At 35.1% G+C, this 12,817-nt stretch overlaps 1 protein-coding gene and 1 long non-coding RNA gene across 3 annotated transcripts in view; one reads left to right on the top strand and one right to left on the bottom strand.

The window, feature by feature from the left end:
* Positions 1-12,817, bottom strand: part of LOC123679795 — a 116,567-nt gene that overhangs the window by 103,461 nt on the left and 289 nt on the right. The gene's annotated exons all lie outside the window — the stretch shown is intronic.
* LOC123679801 overlaps positions 203-12,817 on the top strand; it is a 67,151-nt gene continuing 54,536 nt past the window's right edge. The window contains exon 1 of the long non-coding RNA XR_006747435.1: positions 203-490. This is a non-coding gene — a long non-coding RNA (uncharacterized LOC123679801). The remainder of the gene's footprint in view (positions 491-12,817) is intronic.

The following is a 12,817-nucleotide window of genomic DNA, read 5'->3' as shown; positions in this document are numbered from 1 at the left end:
GTGAATTTGATTCGAATTGTTCAACATATGAAAATTGGAATAGAATTTTGCTAAATGTTCGAATCGATACCAATCACTATGTGATTCAGGTGGTTGTTGTCAAATCCCAACATCATATCTGTGCGCATCTTATGGCACAGAATTCTATGTTGATATTTGCATGACAAATATTTACGTCGTTCTTTCGTTTCTGACTAATTGTGTGGTCATTTTTATTCCCTCAAATAGTTAGTTGATACTTCTAAACCTCCTAAAAAGGTTTTCGTTATTTCGAATGTTTGTGTATCGAAAAGATTTTCATAATTATTTAATATTTTCAGAAGTAATCAGATGTGTTCCTCTCGCTACAACCATCGATAAGTTAATTACTGAATAATCTACGTTTTGGTGTCAGTGGACAAGAAGATAATTCGTTAAACATTCCGAAAATATGTACTCGACATATCTCGAACTTTTTAGAGTAGAAGGAGGTAAAGGAGGTTCTGATAAGGTAAGGAAACATGTCCTATTTTATTTAAAAGTCTTAATAATTCGTTTGGGATCTTTCTCTTTCTGAATAAAATACCGACTTCTCTTTCTAAATAAAATACAGCCTGTGCAAGTGTCAGTAGTGAAATAAAAATTTGTATCTACTCCTATTGAATTATATGTTCATTATTCAATTGCTTTTGAGCAATTAATAGTATCTATTAACAAACATCGTGAGTTATATAATAACTCACTACTATAACTTACTATAAATAAATCGGAAAAAATGGATCTGATGTGCTTCTATACTTCTCTGCTTCTATTCGATTGGCCGGAAGGGAACATTCCATTATTATTATTGAGGGGAGTAATGTCCGAGGGAATGTCACTTTAATAATTTTGACGTTTCAAATTAAGTTGATATCTAATTATTGTGAATGTTTTGCTGAAAACGATTAATTCAGATAGTGAAGATGAAATATTATATAGGTATACATTTCCAAAAGACAAACAGGTAATGTTACCATACAGAATTACTTGCCCGAAAAAAATATAAAGGAGTTTGTAGCAGTAAGGTCATTAAGTCGTCGTTTACAGGGAATGTTTTTTGGTATATTTCAATGCATTTTTATAGGCAACTATTAAGGGTTTTCAATAAAGTTCTATGTCTGTACTCTGTACTGGATTCGAGCTAGCCGAAGCTAGTTTGATTGGTGACACTAAGCTTTCATGTCTTTTGTAATCGGGATCGAGCACATACGTTTATTTCCCGTTCCTTCTGTCTATATTCTAAGTCTGTATTTTTTTCTTAGTATTTATTGATATAGTCTTAGATAAAGTATAGTATTCAACTTGCGGTAATGGTCATAACTCACTTGATGAATTACAGCAAACTTCATCTGCGTTAGTTATGACCTACATTACCGCTCGTTGAATAATATACTATTACTTGCGAATTATGTAGGAATTAGGTAATGTTATGATACAAAATATGAATTTCTTATTATTGCTTGTACCTCATTTCTTATTGTATCAAAGCTCCCTTTTAGTGTATCAAGCCTCCCATGTATATAGGGAGGTTTGAGACACTTTACACCGACAATTTCAAGAACTCATAAATTTCCATTGTTTAAGAGAAGTCCTGTTAAACACAAATTTTATATAAACACTTATGTAAAAAATGTATCAACCCTCGCCTGTCTCCCCTAATGTAATGAACTCATTACGATACTGGAATAGAGGAATAATGTTTTTCGTCCACTTTCCTCCAATTCTACATCACCGCTCCCAGGACGATGTTTCAATATCGAACTTCTGCATCATTGACCGAGCGTCGTCGTCGTGAACGAAACCTCCAATAAACTCATCAGATTTGATGGAGTTGTGCAAATATCAATACTTGTCCTCGACATCCATTTTGCCGTCTCTTTCGCTTTCATTTTCCGCCCAGAGGAAATTCGTCGTGAAATCACTTGAATCCGATCGACAACGAAAAGGTAAAATTGTTTCCTTTTCATCAGACGAATATTTTTTTGCTTTTTGATGTTGTATCATCTGAGATGAAGCAACATCGGAGAAGATTACTGCTTATTTGGGTTACTGAATTATACAGGGTGTCCACTTTTTCAATGGGATTGTATTGGTAACTTTTAAAATATAAGAGTTAGAAGGTCGGTCAAATGGAGAAAAAGTTTCATGCATAGAAGAATTATCATGCAGTTCAAACAAATCGAGATTATCAGGGCCGGTTATTAAGATATCATAAAAAAAGTAAATTCTGTCATTTTGATTTTTCTTTTTTTCCCACTTTATCTCAAATATCATCAAAAAATGTTACAGGAATTTTTTATTCGACAGTAAATTATCCTCAAATTTGACGGAATCAAATTTCGTATCCAACGTTTCGTGCTCTCTGGGCCACTCTTAACCTCATTTTTTTCAATACGGACCTGTATATTTATCATAAAATATACAGGTCCGTATTGAAAAAAATGAGGATGAGGGTGGCCCAGAGAGCACGAAACGTTGGATACGAAATCTGATTACGTCAAATTGAGAACAATTTACTGTCGAATAAAAAATTCCTGTAACATTTTTTGATAATATTTGAAATAAAGTGGGAACAAAAGAAAAATCAAAATGACAGAATTTACTTTTCTTATGATATCTCGATAACCGGCCCTGATAATCTCGATTTGTTTGAACTGCTTGATAATGCTTCTATGCATGCAACTTTTTCTCCATTTGACCGACCTTCTAACTCTTATGGTTTAAAAGTTACCAATACAATCCCATTGAAAAAGTGGCCACCCTGTATACAGGACGTTCCTAAATTGGTGGTAAAAACGAAAATGACAGATTATTTGAGAAAAAATGTGCTGTATAGCCTTGTTTCAGAGATAAAGGTTGTTGAAGTTAATTACCTTTAAGTTTTTTCTTCATAGCACCTTTCCTTTCTAAGGTATTGAACTTAATTTCGGTATAAATCATCAATTTGGAACTGGAATAATGGTTTGGTGCTGGGAAACAGGGCAAATCAAACAAATCCTTAGTGAATTGTCGACCAAACACTTCAGAAATTCATTTGAAAAGGTAAATTCAATTCGAGAACCATGCAATTTTAATAATTTTTCGTCCTGACGTTTCTGGCTGTTTCTGTGGAATATTTCAATGTTTGTTCTTACTGTTGATTGAATATGTTTACTGTATTTCATATTACTAGAGTAAATTCTTATAAAATATTGTATTTTTTGCAATGTTTATGTCAGAGCTAATATTTATAGAAGAATAAATGTTTCAGTACAAACTTGGGATCGAAACGTCGACAATTCAATAAGGATTTGTTTGATTTGCCTTGTCCTCAAGCCAAAAACCAGTATTTCAGTAAGTACCCACTTAATCAATCTGTAGCGAAAATTAATAAAGATTCGATAAACTGGTATAATAATCACAAAAAGGAGGACTGAAAGAAATACCCTGTATCTCGAAAACTAAACGTTTGCGGGCCAATGTTTTCAGGACTCTTTTTCTTAAAATTATCCATGGAATCTCTTATTGTCCTTTGTACCTCCAATTTTGTATATATTTTCAACTACTCTTCTCTGTGTATCCCTTGGAGATGTTGTCGGCTGTGATGGTGACTTCAATCAAGATACAGATTTGATAGCTTTTATCGAAAAGTGCGATACCTAGTCTATATATATATGCGATACTTCTATCGTGTCACATCCAAATAGAATCTACAGCGCTGTTGTAGACTTTCATATTGAAGTAGGCCAAGCTTCAGCATCATTTGGTGGTGGTATATTTCTGCCATGGAGTTATATCTATCTAGGTAGTCATGTGGAGCCAGCATCAAGATGTAATGTGCTGTATTGATTCAGCAGTCTGGGAACATCTGCAACACTGGTCAATTGGAGTGTCCTGCTTTGTTATGTGCTTCAGGTACATTCTTGTTGGAATCACCTGATCTTGCCATCAACCTTCTTTCTGTCTCTGGAAATAGGTCGCCCGCGCACAGGTGAGAGGGGCATTCTATTTTACTTACATCCCTTTATTTTGGATGTCCAGGGTATCCTCCGTTTTTGGCAATGAACTTCTCTATCTATCGTCTGGTAACTCAGTACTCTGCCTGCGATAGCCTAAGTGCTGAAATATTCTAATTGGCTCCTCGAATAGCAAGGATCAGTGGTGAGTTTGTTTATGAAAAGTATCTTCTGAGCGTTTTAATGTTGAGTGCCTGTTTTATTCCTAGGTATTTGTGTGGCTCCTATGAGCTCAATTTAGGAATTATGGCGTTGTTCATTGAAGTAGTTAGATTTCTTTGCCTAGAATAATTCTTGTTTTCACCTCAAGCACTGCGCATTTTTCAATTCCTAAATGCATTATGATAAAATCACTAAATACTGAAACCATCTTCAGCTGACGTCTTAGCTGTTACGAGCTATCTGCATATAGCTTAGCCCTTACATAGTTTTCATTTCGACTTCTACTTTGTTACTCTTCATATATAGGAAGAAAAAGACTCATTTTTGAACTGGCTGAGCAGTTATAACTGAAAGATTCTTCTGATGAATTTATGTTTACTGTTTAACGTCGGTTTGAATGAATACAAGAAATAAATGATACTAAAGGAATTCGGAATGTGCGTTTTCGAATGTCGAGATCCCTATTAGACACTGTTAAAATTCAGGAGGAGTTCCAGCAGTACTAATTATAGACAAACCTAATTAAGGAAAACCCTGTCTAAATTATTCTTCGATAAATTGTGATATGAGTTTGAGCCCTATCGAAGAGATTCAAGCCCAATTGCAGAAACGTTCATTAAAATTTTAGTCCTCCATTAAACGGTGCAGGTAGCCAATAGGCTCCTCCAGCTGGTGGATTGAAATATTAATGACGGCATTAAATTTTAATGAACGTTTCTGCAAAAAGGCATCAGAAATATATTGTTGAGAGATTTCAAGCTGATGAAATTCGTTATCAGCAGCACATGAAATTGGATAATTGGCTATAAATAATAAATATTCTTTTCTACCGTTTCCTGTAATTGGATATTCTTCTATTAAAAATAGAAGGGAAAATAAATAGCATTCAATATGTTTCTGATTTTCAATGGTTTTCAATTCTCACTGTTTGTCATATTTAAAATTGATAGAAAGTTTGGTCTGCTACACATGGATTGGCAAGAATATATACACACACGATTCAATTGTTAACAGTCCCCACACGAACATAACGTATGTGATTGAAAGAGTGCTGGAATGGAAACACATTAATATTTTGAATTTTTGACTGTTACGTTCCATTTGAATTGATACACAATCGAAATTGGAAAGCGAGTTGTAGGTTTGTTAAGCTACGAAACATTCTGCTCTTCCAGTGAATGGTTCAATGGACTGTTGTTCTGTTTGTTTGTTTTGTTTCCATACCATTGACGAAAATCAATTTTTGTGTAGGACGTATTTCGAGTTCACGGTGGACTCAACCTAATTACCAATTTTCTCGAAATGATATTGATGTTCTAGTGAAAAATTAGTAGAGGAGGGTTGATACGGATTTGACCTGTAACTCCTTAGTCAGCTACTTTCCACTTATAATATAATAATAATAACCTTTATTCAACAAATACAATATAGGGTGTTTTTTTCGAGGTATATAACTTTAAGTTGGCATTACTGTTCAAGATGACGATCGATTTAACAACTGTCAAATGATTTATTCTCAGTTTGCTTTGGCAATTTATCATGAATAGACTCAGGCCTGAACAACGCTTGCAAATAGTGCCATTTTATTTCGAAAATAAAGGTTCTATGCGGAATACGTATCGCGCACTACGTCCATTAGCGATGAAGCGCACTTCTAGTTAAATGGCTAAATCAACAAACAAAACTGCCGCATTTAAAGTGGAGCTTATCCTCAAGTGTATGTCAAAACACCGTTACATCCAGAAAAACTGACTGTTTGGAGCGCTTTATGAGCTGGTGGAATCATTGGTCCGTACTTCTTCAAAAACGATGATGGCCAGAACGTTACAGTCAATGGTGATCGGTATAGAGCCATGATAACTAACTTTTTCATTCCTGAATTGAACAACCATGATGTCCAGGAGCTGTGGTTCCAACAAGACGGCGCAACATGTCACACAGCTCGTACCACAATCGATTTATTGAAAGACACGTTTGGTGACCGCCTAATTTCACGTTTTGGACCTGTAAATTGGCCTCCAACATGTTGTGATTTAACACCGCTAGACTACTTTCTGTGGGTCTATGTAAAGTCATTGGTCTATGCGGATAAGCCACAAATCTTTGACCATTTGGAAGACAACATTCGCCGTGTTATCGCCGATATACATATATCATATTTAAAATGTAATGCCACAAGATTATCTTGCGGATCAATAAAATTCATGTCAATCGCATAATTCATCGTTGTTTCATTGCAATTTAATGTTCTTTAGCTCTAAAAAAAACATCCTTTACTTCTACTCATTGATTTCTCTTTATATGCAAGATGTTTCAGAATGCTGATCTTTGAGAATTTTAATTATAAGGTGTTTTTTAGAAGGACAGTTGTCATTGACCTACAAAACTCTTTTCTTTCTACTTATATACACAGTTGTCCCATTGGCTTAAGCTTTGTGGGAATTGAAACAGAATTCTGGTTTAAAAGATAAACTTAGTTAGTTCCACGTAACTAAGGATAAGGAAAATAGATTGCCACAATAAAAAGTTAATCATTATCTATGTGCCAAAGCCAAACTTAAACAGTTATTATTATTATTTGAATCGGGGTCATTGCGGCTCGGTCAGCCTCATAAGAACTTCGACCAAGTGGATATTTTGTTCTTCCCATTCATACAAACCCCAAGGAGGCTGTCTATAGTCTTAACGAAACCAACAACATCCTTTGGAGCCTGGGCTATTATCCAGTGAGTATCCAGGACTAAATATACCATATGAGAGGTTTTTAGGACAGTCAACACCGGACATTTGAACACCATGTGTTTAGCTGTTTCTACCTCCGTTCAACAAAGCCTACAGATCTCATCTGCTGACTTTCCCATGCGATACATTGGTGGCTTCAAGAGATTTCTGGTATAGGTCGATGAAAGCACCACAAATTTCTTTGCCTGAGCAAGACCAGGAGTGTTCCTCCAAAGGATTATTCTATTGTCCGACTCCTATTGTTGGATCGCTGCCTTATACTGGTCTTTTTCAAGCCCACAAAAAGGCTAAGGGCTAACAGGTGTTAACTTTGGTGCTCTTTTCGGAAGTACACCGGAAGTATTTCCTACAATGCCACAATATCCCGGTAACCATAGTGGAGTTACTGTATTGCCTTTGACAAGTTCTTTATGCCATGTGAGAAAAGATCCCTGGATATTCGATTCAAGTGACATCAGTCTGGTCTGGCTAGTGTGTCTTGAGAAGAAGTTCAGAGGTAAGCATGTAATTTCCGTTCGTGAAAGCAAAATTTCAAATGAGCCCACACGTAGAAACGCCAAATATCTCGCACATTGACTGCTGTTTATGATGCTATGTTGAATGATCTAGTTCATCCAATTGAAACTATCTGCAAGAGAAGAGTGTCAAATTGGACGATTTTCAGCTCATAAAGGTACATTTAGACAAGTACCAATATAGAAAACAAAGTCGATACTTTCTCCTCGTCATATCATACAGTTGACTGGACGACAAGTTATGTTCCAATTCCTAGAAGCCCATTTATGAAACATGTAATGTATAATAGGTATTCATATCTTAATAGTTGATTATACAGAGAAAAGTATAATAGTAAATTTTGGAGGTTCCTATCTATCATGAGATTGAGTACAAGTTGAGGCAAGTTGAAGGAAAAGGTGAATAAAATACCAAATAGATTTTAGTGAGATAAAAGAAGCGACGATGCATGCTATTGTTAATACCAAATATTGAAATGTTTGGATAACCCAGAAAATAGTTAATAATTGATTTTTCACTAGTCTGAAACGCCAACAACCATAAATCACTCTATAAGGGAGACATGCATAAGTGACATGTTTACAGCGCATAACTGGATAAACATGCGTGCACCTAGCGATATTCTTTTCTGTCATAAACAACGTTATTGCTCCATTTATATCACGTTTCTCCAATGATCGATTATTGTGAACTGATTGATGTTTATTGGATCTATTCGAAGTATTAGATGAACACGATTTGTATGTCGGATTTGTAAGAGTTATATGTAGGAGAATGGGACCATCTGAACTATAAAATATAGAGCCCATCAATTTGAGAATATAGGAATATTTTTGAACACTCGTTCAACAAACAGGATATTTCATCACAAAATCTGTAATTTTAGAAAATTTGAGTGGAAAATAGTCCCACTGATGATGAAGGTCAAATTTGAGTATGTTTGTTTGTTGAGATAATAACAAGAAAATTGAAATTTTCAGGGTATCTACGCTGAAAAGTTTTCGGATATCTTTTGCTGTCGAGTTCTTTAATGGGTATGATTTGAGGTTCCAAATTTGCATTTAGATATGGAATAACAATTTCAAGCACATTTCATATCAACATTACAATGATAATTTTTTTAACATGTCAAAATCTGACATTTTGGTGGTTTCGACTAATAAAGGGGGTTTTTTTTAGAGCTTTAGAACTTTAAATTGCAATAAAACAACGATGGATTATTCGATTGATATGAATTTTATTTATGCGCAAGATAATCTTGTGGCATTACATTTTAAATATGATTTCTGGCATATGACCGCCACGGCTGGCTCGGATGTAGTCCAATCTGGACGTCCAATTTTCGATGACTTTTTCCAACATTTGTGGCCGTATATCGGCAATAACACGGCGAATGTTGTCTTCCAAATGGTCAAGGGTTTGTGGCTTATCCGCATAGACCAATGAGTTCACATAGCCCCACAGAAAGTAGTCTAGCGGTGTTAAATCACAAGATCTTGGAGACCAATTCACAGGTCCAAAACGTGAAATTAGGCCAAACGTGTCTTTCAATAAATCGATTGTGGCACGAGCTGTGTGACATGTTGCGCCGTCTTGTTGGAACCACAGCTCCTGCGCATTATGGTTGTTCAATTCAGGAACGAAAAAGTGAGTAATCATGGCTCTATACCGATCACCATTGACTGTAACGTTCTGGCCATCATCGTTTTTGAAGAACGGACCAATGATTCCACCAGCCCATAAAGCGCACCAAACAGTCAGTTTTTCTGGGTGTAATGGTGTTTCGACATACACTTGAGGATTTGCTTCACTCCAAATGCGGCAGTTTTGTCAAACCGATTCAGTGCCATCACCCAAGAGCATATTGAATTACTAATAAGTCAACTATAGTAGAGAACAGCAACGAATCTAATGTTTGGTTAATTTCAATGAAGACATAAATTTTTGTCAAAAAATTTTCCGCCGGATATCCCTCGCGCATTGACAAATGCCTCATAATTTTATGACAAATTTCTCAAGCTCGTATTTTGGAAACAGATCTCAATCTTCGGCTTCGGGCTGTAAGTAAGTCGGTAAGTTTATTCATGCTTTACAATCAATTGCTTGCACACGTCATATAAAATAATTCAAATAATTCAACAAATAGGTAGAAATAAAATAACATACGTATATCAAACATTCAATAAATTAAATATCACAGCCCACAAGGTAGAAGTCTAAAAATTCCTCGATACTATAGAACCACTATGTTACCAAGGAACGAGCTTCCGATTGTCATAAAATTTTCTCGTCTATTATCAATGTCCTAAGGATATTACTGCTGAAAACAAATTGGAATTTGCGTATAGAATTATACGCCAACACGCAAATTCCTGTATAATGGCCATTTCAAGTTCGATGTAGAATTTCAAGTGGATCACTTCATCAGAACCATAGATATTTCAAGCAGAATACTGACCTAAATCATCCATTATTCTCTCACCTCGATAAACTAACCGATAACAATGATATTAAATCATATCTCCATATGCAAGTACAGTTATGTGTAGTTGCATGTAATTGGCGCATGAATAAACTTCTGGCGTCACCTCCTCATTTTTTGTATCGATATTGTAGATATTATAATAAATGGAATCATTTTGTGAAATTAATTTCTGCCAAGTAAACACTGAATCATTCCAATATTTGAACCTACTCAATTGTAAATATTAATAATTCATTACCACCTAAAAATGATATTTTATCGATAAATTGCACTGAAAATTAATATCAACGTGTAAAATTTCGATGGGTAAACATGGTTTGAAATATTTCAATGTTGAAAGTTGTTTTATTTTTGAGGGCTCGTCTACTGAACGAAGGATCAGGAGGAATGTATTTTTCGAATTCCGAGTAAGAAATGGTTTCAAACGATGAGGTTCGACTCAGTGATGAGGAATCCGAATTCGATCTATCCGACCGGTTCAGCCAGCCGTAAACACGATAACGCTCGTACAGAAAAACCTAAAATCTTTTCATCGTTGGTTCGGATCTCGAATGATGGAGTTGAGATCGTACGAACTCTTGTTTCCCTGATAATTCCAAAACTCTGGTTTAGATCGGAATTATAATACCTAACCTTTAAATATAATATAAGAATTTCAAGTTTCACGCAAAATTTCTTGTTAATAGTCTTGGATTTCAATTGTTTTCAGTAATTTACTCAATAAATTGCAACGATAAAGTCAGTTCACATTAAATCGATATCAAGATGAATTTTCTTCAAGTAGAGACCAAAACAGTCAAACATTCAATATCAATATTATGGTTATTTATGAGAGAAAAACCACTACCTTCCCCAACTATAATACCCGCTTGACCTAGTTTCTCAAACTCAAAAATAAATAAATAAAAATAAATGGGATAGGAGCGATCTGCAGTTCAGATATCAACCATAGAAATAAATTTTTATTATGCCTTGCTCAATACGTCTGTACCCTCAGAAATGCCACATATCCATCCTCATTTGAGTGAAATTCAATTGATTCAAATCTATTTCCGTAAAACTTTGTGGATATAAAAATTTTTTTCAAATCAATGTCTAAATGGATTTCTATCAGGTAGAAACCAAAAAATCAAACATTCAATATCAATTCTATGGTTATCGATAAAAGTAAACCACTACCATACCCAACTAGACAATATACGCTCGACCTAGTTTCTCGAACTCGAATTCAAAGGATTACAGTGGTAGATTCAATAGAGGCTTTCAGCAGTTCAGATATCGTAAGATTCTATTGACCGATGAATCAAATTTCAATCTTACATTATTCAGTATGACTGATATCTTGAAAATACATTATACGATTAAATATCTATCTTTATTGGAGTGAAAATGAATTGATAGCCTTCGATTTCATTAAATATTTCACTCTTAGAGCGATGTCAGTCCACTTAAAAATATATTGGATCATTATTCCAAATTATCATGATTCAATAGTTTGGTTATTAAAGAAAGGAAAACTTTTTACTATACCCAACATACTGTACATACTTGACCTAGTCCCTCAAACTCAAATTAAACATGAATCAAATTTCAATCTTTCATTGTACAATCTGTCTGATAACTGTAAATGATAAGTTTGCTGTGAAAATTTAATGGACTAATTTGTCATTTATTCTTGAATTGTGTTGGCTGTTACTGAATAGAAATCCATAGACTAATTTGTGTTAATTTTCATTTTCATCATAAATGGCTACATACTAGAGATTCACGGCTTGGCTTGAATGCCAAACTACTTGACTCAAACTCAAGCTCAAGTAGCTTGAGCTTGATTGGAAATCAACTCAAGTTCAAGTCAATTAATAGTTTTTCAATGTTTAGTTAAGTACTTATATAATGAATAAATACTTGAATTGACATTGAAAAACTACTAATTGACTTGAACATGAGTTGATTTCAAGTCAAGCTCAAGCTTCTTGATCTTGAGTCAAGTAGCTTGAATATCTTGCCACGTCATGAACAAACAAAACTGCCGAATTTGGAGTGAAGCTAATCCTTAAGTGTATGTCGAAACACCGTTACATCCAGAAAAACTGACTGTTTGGTGCGCTTTATGGGCTGGTGGAATCATTGGTCCGTACTTCTTCAAAAACGATGATGGCCAGAACGTTACAGTCAATGGTGATCGGTATAGAGTCATGATTACTAACTTTTTCATTCCTGAATTGAACAACCATGATGTCCAGGAGCTGTGGTTCCAACAAGACGGCGCAACATGTCACACAGCTCGTGCCACGATCGATTTATTGAAAGACAAGTTTGGTGACCGCCTAATTTCACGTTTTGGACCTGTGAATTGGCCTTCAAGATCTTGTGATTTAACACCGCTAGACTACTTTCTGTGGGGCTATGTAAAGTCATCAGTCTATGCGGATAAGCCACAAACCATTGACCGTTTGGAAGACAACATTCGCCGTGTTATTGTCGATATACGGCCACAAATGTTGGAAAAAGTAATCGAAAATTGGACGTCCAGATTGGACTACATCCGAGCCAGCCGTGGCGGTCATATGCCAGAAATCATATTTAAAATGTAATGCCACAAGATTATCTTGCGGATAAATAAAATTCATGTCAATGGAATAATCCATCGTTGCTTTATTGCAATTTAAAGTTCTATAGCTCTAAAAAAACACCCTTTACAAACTTAATTCCTTGTGATTTTGTCTGTGTCCTGTTCAACTCCGTTCGAACAACAATGTCTTCATCTTCATAAACTAAAGATGAACGACATTAAACGCAAATAAAAATTCCCTGAATAAGAGTGGAGTGACAACCTTGAAGATTTAACCACCAAAGACTTAAAATAGTCAAATTTAATTAACAGTTGTCGATTTCAATC

Source organism: Harmonia axyridis, chromosome 5 (genome assembly GCF_914767665.1).
Source record: "Harmonia axyridis chromosome 5, icHarAxyr1.1, whole genome shotgun sequence".
In the NCBI taxonomy this organism is placed as follows: Eukaryota; Metazoa; Arthropoda; class Insecta; order Coleoptera; family Coccinellidae; genus Harmonia; species Harmonia axyridis.
This window is presented reverse-complemented; position numbering and strand designations above follow the sequence as displayed.